Raw genomic sequence first — 18,694 nt, 5'->3', positions numbered from 1 at the left:
TTGATGTATGGATTAGTACGGGACAATAGCCGTGGCGCGATACGTTTGTATCGAGACAGATTTCCAGAACGAAGGTGTCCCGACAGGAAGACGTTCGAAGCAATTGATCGGCGTCTTAGGGAGAACGGAACATTCCAGCCTATGACTCGCGACTGGGGAAGACCTAGAACGACGAGGACACCTGAAATGGACGAAGCAATTCTTCGTGCAGTTGACGATAACCCTAATGTCAGCGTCAGAGAAGTTGTTGCTGTACAAGGTAACGTTGACCACGTCACTGTATGGAGAGTGCTACGGGAGAACCAGTTGTTTCCTTACCATGTACAGCGTGTGCAGGCACTATCAGCAGCTGATTGGCCTCCACGGGTACACTTCTGCGAATGGTTCAACCAACAATGTGTCAATCCTCATTTCAGTGCAAATGTTCTCTTTACGGATGAGGCTTCATTCCAACGTGATCAAATTGTGAATTTTCACAATCAACATGTGTGGGCTGACGAGAATACGCACGCAATTGTGCAATCACGTCATCAACACAAATTTTCTGTGAACGTTTGGGCAGGCATTGTTGGTGATGTCTTGATTGGGCCCCACGTTCTTCCACCTGCGCTCAATGGAGCACGTTATCATGATTTCATACGGGATACTCTACCTGTGCTGCTAGAACATGTTACAAGTATGACACAACATGTGGTTCATGCACGATGGAGCTCCTGCACATTTCAGTCGAAGTGTTCGTACGCTTCCCAACAACAGATTCGGTGAACGATGGATTGCTAGAGGCCTCCAAGCTCTCCTGACCTCAACCCTCTTGACTTTCATTTATGGGGGCATTTGAAAGCTCTTGTCTACGCAACCCTGGTACCAAATGTAGAGACTCTTCGTGCTCGTATTGTTGACGGCTGTGGTACAATACGCCATTCTCCAGGGCTGCATCAGCGCATCAGGGATTCCATGCGACGGAGGGTGGATGCATGTATCCTCGCTAACGGAGGACATTTTGAACATTTCCTGTAACAAAGTGATTAAAGTCAAGCTAGTTCGTTCTGTTGCTGTGTGTTTCCATTCCATGATTAATGTGATTTGAAGAGAACTAATAAAATGAGCTCTAACATGGAAAGTAAGCGTTTCCGCACACATGTCCACATAACATATTTTCTTTCTTTGTGTGTGAGGAATGTTTCCTGAAAGTTTGGCCGTACCTTTTTGTAACACGCTGTATAATATCATTTTCTGATCTTAAAACAAGTATAAAGATGTTGTGTATCTATTTGTTTGTCTGCATAGAGGGCACTGATGAGTATCCACAACAAGATTCCTGTTTGTATACCTGATCATGTCCATACCGTATTACACCGTAATGCGTCAGAAATTTAAAAAAAATGTTTTAATTGTAGTTCTGGATCAGGCAGGCTGTTATAGTAGGACAACACCATCGAAAGGTGACTTAGCCCGATCAACAGTTGTGTACACATCGCAGAAGTTAATGCAAACTGGTACCATTAAAAGTGTTCCGTGATCTGGAAGACGTCGAGTAACATCATACAGGAAAGATTAGTTCATATGTGTACAGAGTAAACGTCAGAGGACCTGTACTGCACCTGAAATTCGGGAGGAAGTAAACAGTATGCGAGCATATCCAATCTACGTCTCAACAGTGCAACGCCGTCTGCTTCAAAATGAATTAAAGGAATGCATAGCGGCCAAAGAGCCTCTATGGCGCAAACAAAATAAGACAAAAGATTGCAAAGGGCTCGTCAACATAAAGACTGGAGCGTACATAAATGGCCCACGGACGAACCTGAGTTCGGATTAATTGGAAGCCATCGTCGAATGTTTGTTCGTCGGGTTCGTGGAGAAGGTGAATACGTGACGGTAGTGGTGAAGCGTTGTGAAGGCTCGGTCATAGGATGGAGATGTTTTGTGGGTGATAATGTCGGTGATGTGAGAATTAATGGAATGCTAAAGAAGGATGGATATCTTAGGATACTGATCAAGAACGCAATTTTATCAGGCAGGAGACTTATTGGTCTCTGGTTTGTTCTGCAGCAGGATAATGATCGAAAAATATTTCTAAATTGTGCAGAGGGTGTGTCAATATAAAAGAGAAATGTGGAGAATGAAGGATGTAATTTGGCCCCGTCAGTCACCTGACCTTAACCCCAATGATCTCATATGGGATAAACTTGACAGTGAGGTCCGAAAACAGAAGTCATCTACTGTTGAAGATCTGTAGAATAATTTACAGACGTGTTGCAATGCAACATCTGCAAAAACATTACAAAATATTCTATCCAGAATGTCAAACAGTTTTTGCAGCTGTTCTGAGGGCAAAAGGTGGGTACTTTGAAGACAGTAAAATATGAACTGCGTTGTATTATACTTAACGATAAAAAATGGAAATATTTATTTTGTTGGTCGATTTAGTTTGTACGACGTGTTTTTACAATGAAATAAAGTATATAGTTTTTATTATAAGTGATCGAAAACTTTTGACTATATATATGCTGTGCGAATTATATAAAATATGAATAAAATTACTGTATTACATTATTGTGCGAACAGTGTTTCAGCTTGTTCGTTCTTCATATTCCACATGAAAATGGAAACATGCTTTGTATCAGAATGGTCTATCCGAAAGTTTAATTCAAAGTTTTGGCAAATTAAGCTTTACTACACCGTCTTGAGATAAAATACTACTAGAGAATTTCAGTCTACGTGAATACTTGCTAAAATATTCTTCAATCGAGAATTCAGTTATCCAAATTTAAAATAACGCATTAGGTATCATTACTAAAAAATTACATATTATAACCTAGATGAACATTAAATTACAACGTGATAGTAATTTATTATTATTAATAAGCCAGTTTCAGTAGTATGAGTTTTCTTTGTGGAAATCGGGAAAGCTGAAGACCGATAGCAGCGTCATTTACAAGGACTGTATTTGTTTTGAACGATGACAAAGAGCACTGCTATGAGATAAACATTCAGTTTGTTCTGTTGCTATTCCCACAATATCAGGAACACATTCCCTTCTGACAGAGCAACAGCCTTTCGCGCACTTCCTCGTAATATTCAACACCCTGTGGAACATGTTTAGCTTTCCCACTGAGCGCTATCGCAAGACCTGCCACCAACTGTACATCTATGGAACATAGCATAATGGTATGTTGTCTGGTTCGCTGTACTAGCAAAAATATTTACCAAACTGGAAATACCGTGGAACCGTTAAACACCTCACAAGACACCATAAAACACAGCTGTGATTATTCCTATATGCGACTGCAAGTACGAATTGTCAACAGAGGACCTACAGAAGATAAAATGATACCCGAAATTTGTACAAAGCAGTGTCTCCACATGTGTTTTATTACATACAGCGTGGGTCTTGTATGGTATACAAATGGAAGTACATTCTTTTGCGAACATTGCTTCAGACTGTTAATCCAAGTCTGTTAAAAAATGGTTCAAATGGCTCTGAGCACTATGGGACTTAACATCTGAAGTCATCAGTGCCTTAGAACTTACAACTACTTAAACGTAACTAACCTAAGGACATCACACACATCCATGCCCGAGGCAGGATTCGAACCTGCGACCGCAGCAGTCGTGCGGTTCCTGAGTGAAGCGCCTAGAACCGCTCGGCCACAACGGCCGGCAAGTCTGTTATATTGTGATGACCAATGATTCACACAAAACGGTAAATTCTTTTTTCAAAGCTGCAGGACTCTTGACAGTACTTCAGGATGATTCATGATAATGATGCGTTTGGGAATCCTGTGGTCTACCACCGACAGTTTTGAATCTTCGATTGCTCTTCTGGATCATAGCATGAATGGAATTCGTGACTACGGAACATCATTACCACATGTAAATACTTCCTCGCCGTTTTAAAAAACTCTTAAAATACCATAAATTTTTGGATATGTTCATGGTGTCTAACACACGACATCTAAAATCCTTCCTTACGCTGCTGTATGGATAGTGTATGGTGAGGTGGTTCCCGAGATATAAATTGATAAGATGTCTTTTCGTGATTATCACAAAGTATTAAAGAAAGAGTACTTACTTAAAAGGCGGTAAAATGGGAGAAGGCACAATTATCATACGTGCTGAATATTTCAGTTTTGAATAAAGACAAACTTACTGAATTCACCGCCTTAAGAATGGAAATTAAATGCAATCCCAAAAGGCCACTGGCGGTATACGGCACTGTAGGTGGCAAATACTCGTGAGCGTAGTTAGTATTCACACAAAGGGAATTATTTTGTAATACGTCAATCAGCCTCTGTATAAAGGGGTAGGTTTGATGATCGAAAGATAAAACAACAATCAGTAGAGCGCTTATAGCGGTCAATCACTACGTCGCCAAGTAAGTCGCTCCCATCTGGAATGAAATGAACAAAAATCACTTGTTCCATATAATTAATAAAGCAGAAACGAAAGATTGTAAGTTTCACAAAATAAAACAAATTTCTGAAAGAAATTTCTCTAGTTATTACTGGCAAAAGTCTACATGAATGCCTTTACATCTGTATCGCGCAGTGCCAAAAAGAGAAAAAAGGAAACAAATAACAGTCGCTTTTTACGTATAGAGAGAAATTATAACGTCGTACACAAAGACTAGTATTACACAGAGAGATTTACAGAGATTAATTTTTATAAAGTTTTTGTCCTCTTTAGCTTGATACTGTTTATTTAAAGTAACAGTAATAAGTCTGCAAACACCTTACCTGAAATGATATCAGAAGCTGTTATGCTGAAGCCCATAAGCAGAAATACTACTTTGCTGTTTCATGAAAATGTGCGTTATGGTTGGTTGACAGAAAAAAATTTGATAAATATATCTAACGTCAAGTGAGGACGATATTGTGTCGCTATCGTCAGGAATCTATTTTCAGTATGACGATAATGTGTGTTTTAACTACACACTATAATAATAATAATATATAATAATACTAGAAAAAATCATATTTATTTCAGTACATCAAATTATATGTCAACGTAAACAGATAAAATAGGTAGTAAGAAATTTTCAGTTACTTTCAGAAACAATACAAAGAAATAAGGAAGACTGACTACAGATAAAAGAAGTGAAAAACACGGTTTAACTAAGAAGATAGACAACGAGAAATGTATTTGTATAACTATACGAACCAGAAATCGTGTTACGGTACGATTAATGTTTATACTCATGTTAATGGTTGACAGTGAATTACGCTATTCGTAGGATTGATCAGAAACAATTTATAGATAAATATCGCATTAAATGGAAGCATGATCTTCGCTGATCAATATATAAGTGTATGAATAAATGTGACGTCTGTGCGAATGTATGTTTGTGTCCAATACTGGTATTCGTTATTTAGAAAATAACGAAGATGTTTCCGACCTGATCGTCTCAGTTCAACAAGAAAATAATCATCAACTGTTTATTATGCTCTCAACAAACATAACGTGGGGATTAGGAGTCTGGTGCATGTGGTTAGCAAACGCTGTACGTTGTCATTCTTTTTAACCTTCCAGGCCGAATTCAGAGGTATACTGTACGTCCACTGGGGGAAGTGGATATCTTCGAACTGCATTCTGGAAGTCAGACAGCTTGAGCTGTCTTTAGTGACACCATATTTCGACAGTCTTTCTTTTCCACACAAACAGAAAAAGAAGTAGCGTAACATGAATCACCTCGAAGGGAACGATCTATTGATACGTAATCAGCACGGTTTCAGAAAACATCGTTCTTGTGTAACGCAGCTAGCTCTTTATTCGCACGAAGTAATGGACGCTATCGACAGGGGACCTAGAGTTGATTCCATATTTCTAGATTTCCGGAAGGCTTTTGACACCGTTCCTCACAAGCGACTTCTAATCAAGCTGCGGGCCTATGGGGTATCGTCTCAGTTGTGCGACTGGATTCGTGATTTCCTGTCAGGAATGTCGCAGTTCATAGTAATAGACGGCAAATCATCGAGTAAAATTGAAGTGATATTAGGTGTTCCCCAGGGAAGCGTCCTGGGACCTCTGCTGCTCCTTATCTATATAAATGACCTGGGTGACAATCTGAGCAGTTCTCTTAGGTTGTTCGCAGATGATGCTGTAATTTACGGTCTAGTAAGGTCATCCGTAGACTAGTATTAGTTGCAAAGCGATTTAGAAAAGATTACTGTATGGTATGGCAGGTCCAGTTGACGCTAAATAACGAAAAGTGTGATGTGATCCACATGAGTTCCAAAAGAAATCCGCTGGAATTCGATTAATCGATAAATAATACAATTCTCAAGGCTGTCAATTCAACTAAATACCTGGGTGTTAAAATTACGAACAACCTCAGTTGGAAACACCACATAGATAATATTGTGGGGAAGGCGAGCCAAAAGTTGCGTTTCATTGGCAGGACACTTAGAAGATGCAAAAAGTCCACTAAAGAGACAGCTTACACTACACTCGTTCGTCCATTGTTAGAATATTGCTGCGCGGTGTGGGATCCTTACTAGGTGGGATTGACGGAGGACATCGAGAGGGTGCAAAAAGGGCAGCTCGTTTTGTATTATCACGTAATAGGGGAGAGAGTGTGGCAGATATGATACGCGAGTTGGGATGGAAGTCATTAAAGCAAAGACGTTTTTCGTCGCGGCGAGATATATTTACGAAATTTCAGTCACCAATTTTCTTTTCCGAATGCGAAAATATTTCGTTGAGCCCAACCTACATAGGTAGGAATGATCATCAAAATAAAATAAGAGAAATCAGAGCTCGAACAGAAAGGTTTAGGTGTTCGTTTTTCCCGTGCGCTGTTCGGGAGTGGAATGGTAGAGAGATAGTATGATTGTGGTTCGATGAACCCTCTGCCAACCACTTAAACGTGAATTGCAGAGTAATCATGTAGATGTAGATGTCATTACGCAGCTTAAGAAGATGCAACGACTTGATATCAGAGTGTTTTCCATGATATCAGTACAAAATTTCCTTGCTGGTAGGCAATGCGCAATCCCACAAAAAGTCCTGCTGAAAGATCGTGTCGTGTCACGAAACGAAATCAGCAGAAGCGAGGGCTAAAATGATGAAGACTGACCCGTTTTCACATTTGGGGGTAATGGACCCTGGTACACAAGCTGGATGGTTCAAGTCGACAAGAATGACATCCTGATGATGACAGCAGTTTGGGTACTTACGTTTTGATGGTAACATGTTGGCACTGATGGCTGGACAAAGTTACCCCTCAGATGCAAACCTGAGAACTAAGTCGACGTTTCCATCTCGTTCAAGCGAAGAGACGATGAACAGGCCACTCGTTGGATGGATACGAGGTATGAGCAAGAAGTGGACTGTGTTTTCAGTGACAATACATGTACGTTTAACATGGAAAAAAATTACCGTGATAGCAGTAAATAACATTGTTAAGAAATAAAGCAAGGGTTGAGTGTTGTCCCTGTTGATTTTAATTGTGAACTCGTAACGTTTCTCCCTAGGGATCCATGGACATTCATCAGAAAAGTTAACTGAGGCGAACAAACGATGTGTACCATGTCATTCGCGATCAGACGTAACAATGTTTCTGAATGCAAGCAGGTAGCGAAGATTCAGCCTCCCGTGCGGTGTAAAGGCCAATATGGCTGGTAAAACGTGCGGCAATTACGTCGCGTTGCTCCATATTTGAACAATGTGGATTATCATAGTGGTCGTATTTCAGTATCGTGGAAAGAATGAATGTTTCATCAGGCAAATTCTTCTTGGTGGAAACTAACATAGGCGCTGAAATGTAAAAAGCTAAAATCAGCTGTCATTATTATCGGGAGGTCCTGATTTGAGGCCACGTAAAAAGTACCTTCCATTTAGAATTAACAGTGACACCAAACAACGCAGTGATAAATTCCCTCTTTACGAGTGCACACAATATAGGAGAAACACCTGATAAAAACAAAGGAAATAAGGTTTTGATTCAGTGGGATTTAAACTGTGTAGCAAGCAAAGAAATTGCTGTAGCAGAAATCGAAGCAAAAAACGATCGCCATAAAGAAAGCAGAACTGGGGAGGAAGACGCAGCTACATTTTACAGTCGGTAACAAAAGTCTGGCGTAGCCTGCTATCATTATGGGTGCAGTCACAACTTTCGCAAACATTGTAAAGTCAGCAGAGTATCAGAAAGGCAGGAAACAAGAAAGAATGAATCGGGGGGAAGTGAGTTACGAGCGGACGGAACAAATTCGCCGTTTAAATAAGCCAGCGGCCCACAAAATCTGAGAGTAATATTAATGTAACACGGAAGCATGGGCGATAATTCGAGGTATAGGCTTCCTCGATGCTTTGTAAAATTGCCTCGTGATGTAAGTCAGATTCCAACAAAAACTTTCACTTGTGAGTAAGACTGAAGATGGTCGAAACGGTTGCCATTATGAATACCACACTATCTAGTTTAGTCGACAAATAGCAACTATGTACGGCTGAGAGAAGTTTTCCAAATGATTTTGAGAAATAAACGCACTTATGTTACCAATAACGTGAAATTTATATGTTTGAAGAAATAGAAAATAAAATAATGCTCAATATGGTTAGAAAGTGCTGAATTTTGTCGTTCGGTTCTACATAAAAACTATTCGTTCTAACACCTTACTCCCTGAGGCACATTCACACTGTAAGGATTGTTTTATAGTTAGCAAAAATAATTACAGCAGTCGAGCTTGAAGGGGATATAGTAGGACGTTTGCGCTTCTATACATTAGCAAAGCTAACGTGTGACAGATGGATTCACTCACGAAGCTGATGAACGCCACTATGAAGAGTTACAGTACAACACAGCTATCAATAATCAACATTAGGCTTAGCCAGCAGTATGTAGATCAGACGGAACCAGCCGTAAGACTGACGGATCATTAATGTAAAACTATAACTGACACCATAAATAAATTTCCTGGATGTGTCTGTTAGTGCTCAAAAACTCATGATAATGATGTTTGGTTTGTGGGCCTTCAACTGCGTAGCTACGAGCGCCCGTAGAAATTCCCATACTTTTCACTGTCCAGTAACGTTATATTTCCGAATTATGATGAAATGACGAGGACAATACAAACACTGAGGCCTCTGGTGGAGAAAATCCCTGACCCGGTTGGGAATCGAACCTGGGACCTCGTGATTCAGAGACAGCAATGCTAACCACTTCTTTTTGCGATCTCATTTTGTTCGTTTACGTCCGTTGGATTTGTTCGGAGCGGACGTCCCATGACACCCGTTGAAGTTCATCGATGATCCATTAACTCAGTTTTTTTATTATTACAGAAGGCAGCTAACCCTCTGACCGAACACGCTGAGCTATCGTGCCGGCGACCGCAAACCACTAGGTGTGGACTCAAAAACTTTGTGTTTTCCATGTGTTGCTTTCTTCACCTATTGTGTGGAGAACTTCTTCATTTCGTTTTCGAACCAATCCAACAAATTGTCAACGTCCTTCCATAGCAGCACACGTAAAAGCTCGGTTTTCTAGTTTTCCGGTTTTGCCACAGTCCATGATTCACTACGACACAATTCTGTGTTTCAAACTTACATTCTTAGGAATTTCGTCATGAGATTAAGTCCGACGGTGATACTAAAAGACTTCTCATGACCGGGAATATCCTCGTCGCATCTGCTAAACTGTTATTTTAGAGTGTTGCAAGTTTAATAGTGATAACCATTTATTTCCAACTTATACAAAAGAGATGTATGTTTCAAAGTAAACTTTTATTCAAAGTGGTCACCAGCGTTGTGAATAACTCGTTTCCAGCGACATATAAGTCGTAGGATACCATTAGCAACTAAAATGTGTTGATAGTTCGAATGAAGCTGTCTGTTGCCCGACGAATGTCTGCAGCACTGCTGAAGCGAATGCCATGTGTGCTTCCCCTTAGTAATGAAACAATGAGGAGTGTGGTGAGTGGTACAACACTTCCCAGCCCAACAGATCGAATGAATCAGTCACAAATTGCATCATATGCGCCAGAGCACTGTGATGCAGATGGATGTCCTTATCTATGTCTACGTCGTACTCCGCAAGCAACCTAATAGGGTGAGGGGGGGGGGGGGAGGGTACTTTCCGTACCACTAACTGAGCCCTCCAACACTGTTACACTGTCGATCAGCGTGCGGCTTGAATGACTGTCGGTAAGCCTCTGTATTGTCTCTAATATCTCGAATTTTCTCCTCTTGGTCATTACGTGAGACTTACGTGGGGGGGGGGGGGGGGGGGAAGTAATATGTTGTCCGACTCTTCCCAGAAAGTGCTCTCTCGAAATTTTAATAGTAAATCTCTTCATGATGCTTAACGTCTCTCTTGTTATGTCTGCCGATTGAGTTTGTTAAGCATCTCCGAAATGCTCTCGGGACAGTTAAACCGTCCCTTGACGAAACGTTCCGTTCTTCGTTGGATCTTCTCTATCTCTTGTATCATACCTCCATGGTAGGGATTCGAGACTGTTGAAGAATACTCAAGAATCGGCCGAACAAGCGCCTTATAAGCCACTTCTTTCGTGGACAGGTTCATTTCCTTAAAATTCTTCCTATGAATATGAGTCTGGCATCTTCTTTTCCCACTATTTGTTTTATGTGCTTATTCCACTTAATGTCGCTGCGGATAGCTTTTCCTAGATATTTTACGGTAGATACTGTTTCCAGCGGTTTGTCATCATTAGCTGTACACTAATGGATTCCTTTTGCTATATAAGCGCAATATTTTATATTTATTTACGTTCAGGGCTAACTGCCAGAGCCTGTACCATTCGTCAGTACTCTGGAGGACATTCTGCAAATCGTCACTGTGTTCTGGCGTTTGTTGTATGCAACCGCATCATTTGCGAACAGCCTTAAAGAGCATCCGACGCTTTCTACCGGATCATCTATATATTGCAAATAGTAACGGTCCTATCACACTTCCTTGGGGTACTCCGAAAATTACATTTACATCTGCCAATTTTATTCCGTTAAGAGCAGCGTGTTGAGTTCTACTGCACCTGCCAGGAAGTCTTGAATCCAATCGAATATCTGCTCCGATCCTAGGTAAGCTCGAATTTTTGTCACTAAACAGCAGTGCGGGACTGTACCAAATGCCTTCCTGAAGTCTAAGAACAGGGCATAAACCTGAGAACCATTGTCTACGGCACTGTGGAACACATGGAAGAACAGAGTGAACTCACTTTCATGTTGATCTTTGTAGAAGAGATTTTTATTCTCAAAAAACGTCCTATTTGTTTAACATAAAACATGTTCCATAGTTCTACAAGATATTGACATTAATGTTTTAGGTCTATAATTGTGTGGATCTCTCCTACTGCACTTCTTGAAAACGAGAATGACCTGCGCTTTTTTCCAGTCGTTAGATATCTATCGTTGATCAAGGGATCTACGATAAATTGCTGCTAGAAGAGGAGCAAGTTCTTTCACATAATCTTTTTAGAATCTTATAGGTATCTCATCCGCTGCTGACTCCTTTCCACTACTAAGCGATTGTAGTTGCACTTCTGACCTGGCCGTTGTGGCCGAGCGGTTCTAGGCGCTTCAGTACGGAACCGCGGTGCTTCTACGGTCGCAGGTGCGAATGTTCGAATCCTGCCTCGGGCATGGATGTGTGTAATGTCCTTAGATTAGTTAGGTTTAAGTAGTTCTAAGTCTAGGGGACTGACGACCTCAGATGTTAAGTCCCATAGTGCATAGAGCCATTTGAACCATTTTGCATTTCTGTTCCACGGTCGGATATTCAACATCTGCCATTTCGACGTTCGTACGACGAATGAAGGGAGGGACCGTGTTATGATCTGTGGTGATACAATTTCGGTACACCGAATTCAGTATTTCGGCCTCCTTTCTTTTATCTTCCATTTCGGCCCCAGTATGGTCACTGAGTGAATTAATAGATGATTATGACCCTCTTACAGATTTTCCTTAGGACCAAAACCTCTTGTAACACGTCTATTAAGCCATAGTATGAGATCCGGGCCTTAGAGTGGACGAGGACGAGCACTTCCATGAGGTTTAACGAGCCCCTCTTGGGTGCACAGACTTGCGTGAGACCTTGCATTATTACGGTGAAGGAGGTGTTCCTTTGCATTTTGGTGGCGACGAACACACCACAGGAACTACAGCTGCTTGTGGCAGGTAGTCATGGAGAGGATCGACATGTTGGCGTGACCTTTTACGGTGATGACAGACCGCCTCGTGCAATAACTCAACGTCCTTTTCTTGACTGCCAGGTCTCCGCTGGCATTCTGCAAGAGCCTATGACTATCTGCGATGCTCTGGTTTTCCGCCAAAAGGAACTCAATGACAGATGTCTTCTTGGACCGCACCTCCCATACAGACGACATCTTGAAGCCTACGTATAGCGCAGCCATCTATTAGAACTTCATGAAACTATTGGGACTGAAGTGGGAATATTCCACCATGTCCCACAACAAATTCGAAATTTTTTAAACAGAAAATAGCACAGAAAAGGGTATTTTGCATTGCTTACTGAACGACCCTCTCACTATAAAAGTGTATGTACGTATGTTCCACATCACCTTCTAAAACACTGGTCGATTTCAACCACCCGTGGTACACATACCACTTACTGCCCGGAAAGAACCGCGTTGGGAGTAAGAACCATCTGCCTATCTGCCTGTCTCAAGGGTGGACTGGGGGCGGGGGGGGGGGGGGGGGGAGGGGGTACGAAATAGAGTAGCCCTCGACGAGTGAATACCCAGAATTTATTACTCCAGTATTTGAGAAAAAGAGCTTTTTGTGCCTTACAACAGCCTTTACACAAGACGTTTGTTCTTTCTGACAACCTCCACAAAATGATGAAAGGGAAAGAGTCATCGCTTGCTGCATTTTCGCTGTTAATAAAGTAAAACTGACTCATGAAGCATGGTGTTTTAATTATTTACTAATAACTCTATTCGTGTCACTTATTGGGGACAGAATTCAAGCACACCACTTAATGTACCCGCAAAATTATATCATTGTAAGCCACATAGTTTAGAAGGTATGGCGTCATAAACACAGAGATGTGTGAAAATCAGGGTGCATGACATTTAGATGTTTTCTGTCTTTACTAGTAGTTCTATTCGCAACAAATTTCGCATACGGTACCCACATATGCCCCTGAATGTATCTACAAAATTATATCATTGTACGGCACATAGTTCAGAAGATATGTCTGAATAAACATTTAGCCGCTTGTAAACGAAACCGCAAACTGAAATTCGCTATAGAGACACTTGAAACATGTGTCAAATATGTGTGAAATAAATTAAATACATGTGAACAATACATGACATGTGCGCATGCAAGCAAACCTATGGGGTAAGAACCAGCAATCTTCTATTGTGCCGCGCGGGGTTAGCCGAGCGGTCTACGGCGCTGCAGTCATGAACTGTGCGGCTGATCCCGGTGGAAGTTCGAGTCCTCCCTCGGGCATGGGTGCGGGCATGGGTGTGTGTGTTTGTCCTTAGAATAATTTAGGTTAAGTAGTGTGTAAGCTTACGGACTGATAACCTTAGCAGTTAAGTCCCATATGGTTTCACACACATTTTAACATTTGAACTTCTATTGTGGTGGCGGTGATAAAACAGAGAGAAAAAGGGACTGGAAGACACGACACGTAAAACTGAGGCACCCCGATGCCTTACAACAGATCGAACAAAAGCGGACGATGGCTGCAATTTACAAAACTAATGGAGTTTCACGAACTGTTTAATCATTTGTGAGGGTTTTTACTCTGTCCGTCGCAGTCACACTACACGTTCAGTTCTACATCTACATTTTCATCTACATACCGCAGGGAACCTAATGTTGTAAAGAAATAAGTACCTTGAGCAACAGTGATATTTCACAAATTTCCCACTCCAACTCCCCCCCCCCCCCCCCCCCCCCCCCCCATCCCCGCGGGCACCAGAGAGAACGACTGCAGCAAACCCCTGTGCAGGCCCCACATCTCCGTGATTATCCCGATGGGCTTTCCGGAAAACACATCTAGGAAGAAGCAACATATTGACTGCTTTAGGAACGTACGGTGCAAAATGCCTCTCTTGCAGAATCTACCAGTGACGCCTTACTAAATGAACCTATAACGAAAGGTAGATTCTTTGCATCTTCTCTACTTCTTGCCACTGACGCTTGTGGCCAAATTTTGGGTGAATACTAAAGACCTAGTAAAACATCACTATCATTCGATATAATACCTTTTATAATGCATCAGTTGAAACGTATCGCGTATAAAAATATATATGTGTAGAGATGAAGGCTTCCAATACGAAGATGTAGGGATACTTTTTCGTGTCCCTGCGTGTGAGTCTCACACACAGCAGCGCAGAGACGGATCCATTTATTATGGAGTACGAAAAGTCTAATTTGCACCACGAAAGGAGGAAGAATGTGCCACAATACGAGACTTCCAGTTCCTTTGTAGAATGATTCTGATCGTACATTAATGATTCTCATCGTACATTGGTCTGAAGAGTAGTGGTATCAGGTACTGTCGCAGAAATATCGATTAGGCAGACCAGATGGGTGATGGTGGCCTCTTGGTGTGGAGAGTTATATGGAGCTTCACACTTTCGTTAGTGGTCAAAGATATATCTCCAACAGAGTTGACGAAGTACAGCATGTGCGGCTTTTCAGAAATTAAATTATGCCAGACGTCCTCCACATGAACGACAATATTCGTCTGACGCAGGTTGACCTCCACCGTATGTGCAGGAAGTGCGTGATGTAATTCGAAGACGGAAGTCTGCCAGCTTGCTGCCGTTGACTGCTACGTCGCTGGCGTCTATGTCCAGTAGGGAAAATCGCATCCTTTCAGAACTATTTTTTCTTCTATTGGAGAGTTTCCAGGATTGTTGCTTTGCTCTTTCAAAGGATTATTTATGATTCCAGATACATTTAGGCTGAATGCTTTGGAACCTATGAATGGCTTTTGATTGAGCTACATCTTGATGTCTATCGTTTCTGAGCTCCCTGTTCAAGAAACACGCTTTTATATGTTTAACTCTTGGAACGTAGCTTGACAAATTATGAAGGGTATGAAACAGAGAAGCTGTGTGAGTGTTCGAGATCTTAAAAGTAAACCTCCACTCGTAGTTCTTTAAAGAATCGGATTCCTTGTATACAACGTCATATCTTGCGAACTATGTCTCGAATAACGATAGAATTTTGAAGGTGCATTTAGTTGTATATGTAGATGCTGACTGAAAAATGTATAGCGAATACAGATAGTAACAAAGAAGTAATGTATTAAAACGTCGTGCCTGATGCTTGAGCTTTACTGCACGAACAGCGAAAACAGTGTAAGCGATGTTCTTCATTCTTTTGGGTGCAATATAAGCGAGAAAAATTTTCGAAACATTTAAAATTACGTGTAAATTTTGTTGGATGACAATAAGTTCTGTAATTCTCAAAAGCTGGACGAATCATCAAAGACTAATGAATGAAGAGTAATGAAATGTGTCTTGAAAGGAGGATATAAGATGAACATCAACAAAAGCAAAACGAGGATAATGGAACGTAGTCGAATTAAGTCGGGTGATGCTGAGGGAATTAGATTAGGAAATGAGACACGTAGAGTAGTAAATAAGTTTTGCTATTTGGGGAGCAAAATAACTGATGATGGTCGAAGTAGAGAGGATATAAAATGTAGACTGGCAATAGCAAGGAAAGCGTTTCTGAAGAAGATAAATTTGTTAACATCGAGTATAGATTTAAGTGTCAGGAAGTCTTTTCTGAACGTATTTGTATGGAGTGTAGCCATGTATGGAAGTGAAACGCGGACGATAAATAGTTTAGACAAAAAGAGAATAGAAGCTTTCTAAATGTGGTGTTACAGAAGAATGCCGAAGGTTATATGGATAGATCACATAACTAATGAGGAGGTATTGAATAGAATTGGAGAGAAGAGAAATTTGTGTCACAACTTGACTACAAGAAGAGATCGGTTGGTAGGAGACATTCTGAGACATCAAAGGATTACCAGTTTAATACTGGGGGAAACTGTGGGTGGAAAAAATCGTAGAGGGCGAGATGAAGAGATGAATACAGCAAGCAGATTCAGAAGGATGTAGGCTACAGTAGTTATTCGGAGATGAAGACACTTTCACAGGATAGAGTAACATGGAGAGCTGCATCAAACAAGTCTCTGGACTGTAGACCATGTCTGGCAAACATATTTAAGTTCTTAAGAATGCAAATTCACAGGTTAATGTAAGCGCTAGATAAGCCATTGAAAATGTGAAATGCTGGAGCATTTATAAACGGAGTAACCGCCAGAATGTCGAATGCAAGCATGAAAACGTTCATGCCGGATGTCAGTTTTTGGGACGGAGTTCCATGCCTGTTGCACTTGGTCGCTCAATACAGGAACGGGTAAAGCTGGTTGTGGATGACGCTGGAGTTGTCGTCGGATGATGCGGCATGGATGCTCGATTGGAGACAGATTTGGTCTTCGAGGAGGCCAAGGCAATATGTCGACACTCTATAGAGCATGCTGGATTACAACAGCGGTATGTGGGGTAGCGTTATTCTGATGGACAGTACCTTCCGAAGCACTGTTCGTAATTGGCAGCAAAACAGGTTGAATCACAAGTCTGATGTTCAGTTTTGGAGTCACGATGCACGGGATAACCACGAGACCGCTCCTGTGGTACCCCAGACCATAGCCCGCATCTCGTGGTCGTGCGGTAGCGTTCTCGCTTCCCACGCCCGGGTTCCCGGGTTCGATTCCCGGCGGGGTCAGGGATTTTCTCTGCCTCGTGATGGCTGGGTGTTGTGTGCTGTCCTTAGGTTAGTTAGGTTTAAGTAGTTCTAAGTTCTAGGGGACTTATGACCACAGCAGTTGAGTCCCATAGTGCTCAGAGCCATTTGAACCATTTTGAACCCAGACCATAACTCCAGACGCAGGTCCAATGTAGCTAGCACACAGACTGCTTGGTTGCAGGTCCTAAACTAGCCTCCTTCTAACCAACAAACTGCCATCACTGGCATCGAGGCAGAATCAGATTTCATCTGAAAGCACAACAGAGCTCCACCCTGCCCTCCATTAAGCTCCCGCTTGACACCACCGAGGTAGCAAAAGGCGTTACAAAAAGTAGTTCGCAACCGGCAATGGAGTGTGAACCTTTGACAATGCCAGGCACACGTGCTGGCAAAACGTCAGTAAAATCATTAGATGAACGTCGGCCGAAGAACCTGAGACAGAAGCAAATATGCAGTTTGTCAAAAGGTGTTAGTTTGGGGTCAGTGGGATGAACGCTACAGGGCTTCTTGCAGGGTGCTGTCCTTCGAGTAACCCATTTATAACAGTTCATCGTGTCACTGTAGTGACAACTGCTGCTCAAATTCCTGTTACAAATGCAGTACGATGCAACGGAACCAGACGCCGACCACGATGCTCTTCCCTTTCGGAAGTGCCTCGTAGCCGTCCGGATTCCGATCTTCTTGCATCAGTACATTTCCGTGACCATCGCTGCCAACCGTCATATACAGTGGCTGCATTCCTGCCATGCCTATCTGCAATATCGCGGAAGGAAAACCCAGTTTCTCGTAGCCCTATTACATGACCTCGTTCCAATTCAGTGAGGTGTTGATAACGGCGTCTTTGTCGCCTTGAAGGCGCTCCTGAGTAACATCACTCACTATGTCTAATCTCAAGGATGATGATGATGTTCGGTTTGTGGGACGCTCAACTGCTTGGTCATCAGCGCTAAACACAATCTCAATTTTTACACAGTCTAATTTTTCACGCAATCGAATCGAGCCACTGTCACGAATGATGATGATGATGATGTTGATGATGGAATGATGAGGACAACACAAACACCCAGTCCCCGGGCAGAGAAAATACCAACCCGGCCGGGAATCGAACTCGAGATCCATTGATCCAGAGGCAGCAACGCTAGCCACTAGCCCACGAGCTGCAGACATTTCAAGGATAACTGACGCGCACGACTTATACAATGTTAAAGCAAACCTGATTTGCATCCTCATAGTTGTGGGACTAGCGGTACTCTTAAGCAACAGGCGAGGAATTGGAACAGACATCACGTTTCAGCCGTTGAAACACCTACCAACTTTCATTAACCCTTTGTTTCCTGACATAAGAAAAAATTTACCTTTTAACATTTTCTTTGCAGAATTTATGTTCTTGTGGCCTCAAATGATGGTAGGATTTTTTGTAAAATTTTATTTTATTTTTCACAACTTTTTTCTCTCCTGGTACTTAGAACTACCGTCAGACTCCATGTACAGAATCACAGCATGCGCAGGAAAATGCTCCAATTTTTATAACTTGTACCTTATTCCACATAAATATTAAATATTTTTACATTAGAAAATTAATTAACCGAAATATGATATTTCTGATGTTTTTTTTTTTTTTTTTAATTTCGCATAAATTTATTTTACAGCAACTTCACAATACATAGTAACTTAGCTATACATTTTTGACAGTATATACATATCACATATTTAGTGATACCTCATCAAATTGTAGGAAACAGTTCTTTTCCTCATTGCAGCACAAATACACTTTACATGTACTACATTGTAAATGTGGTCTCGACTGAATTTTATTTTTCGCACGCATTTCGCATCGTCCTCTTTTACAACTGAACACTACAAAATGGTTTCCTCGGTTGCCAAGACGTACATCCTTCGGAACAGAAAAGTTATCCTTCCTTCTCTTTGGGAGAGTTAT

This window comes from Schistocerca serialis, chromosome 8 (genome assembly GCF_023864345.2).
Source record: "Schistocerca serialis cubense isolate TAMUIC-IGC-003099 chromosome 8, iqSchSeri2.2, whole genome shotgun sequence".
NCBI classification, from domain to species: domain Eukaryota; kingdom Metazoa; phylum Arthropoda; class Insecta; order Orthoptera; family Acrididae; genus Schistocerca; species Schistocerca serialis.
The sequence above is the reverse complement of the archived record's forward strand: the minus strand, read 5'-3'. Positions refer to the sequence as shown.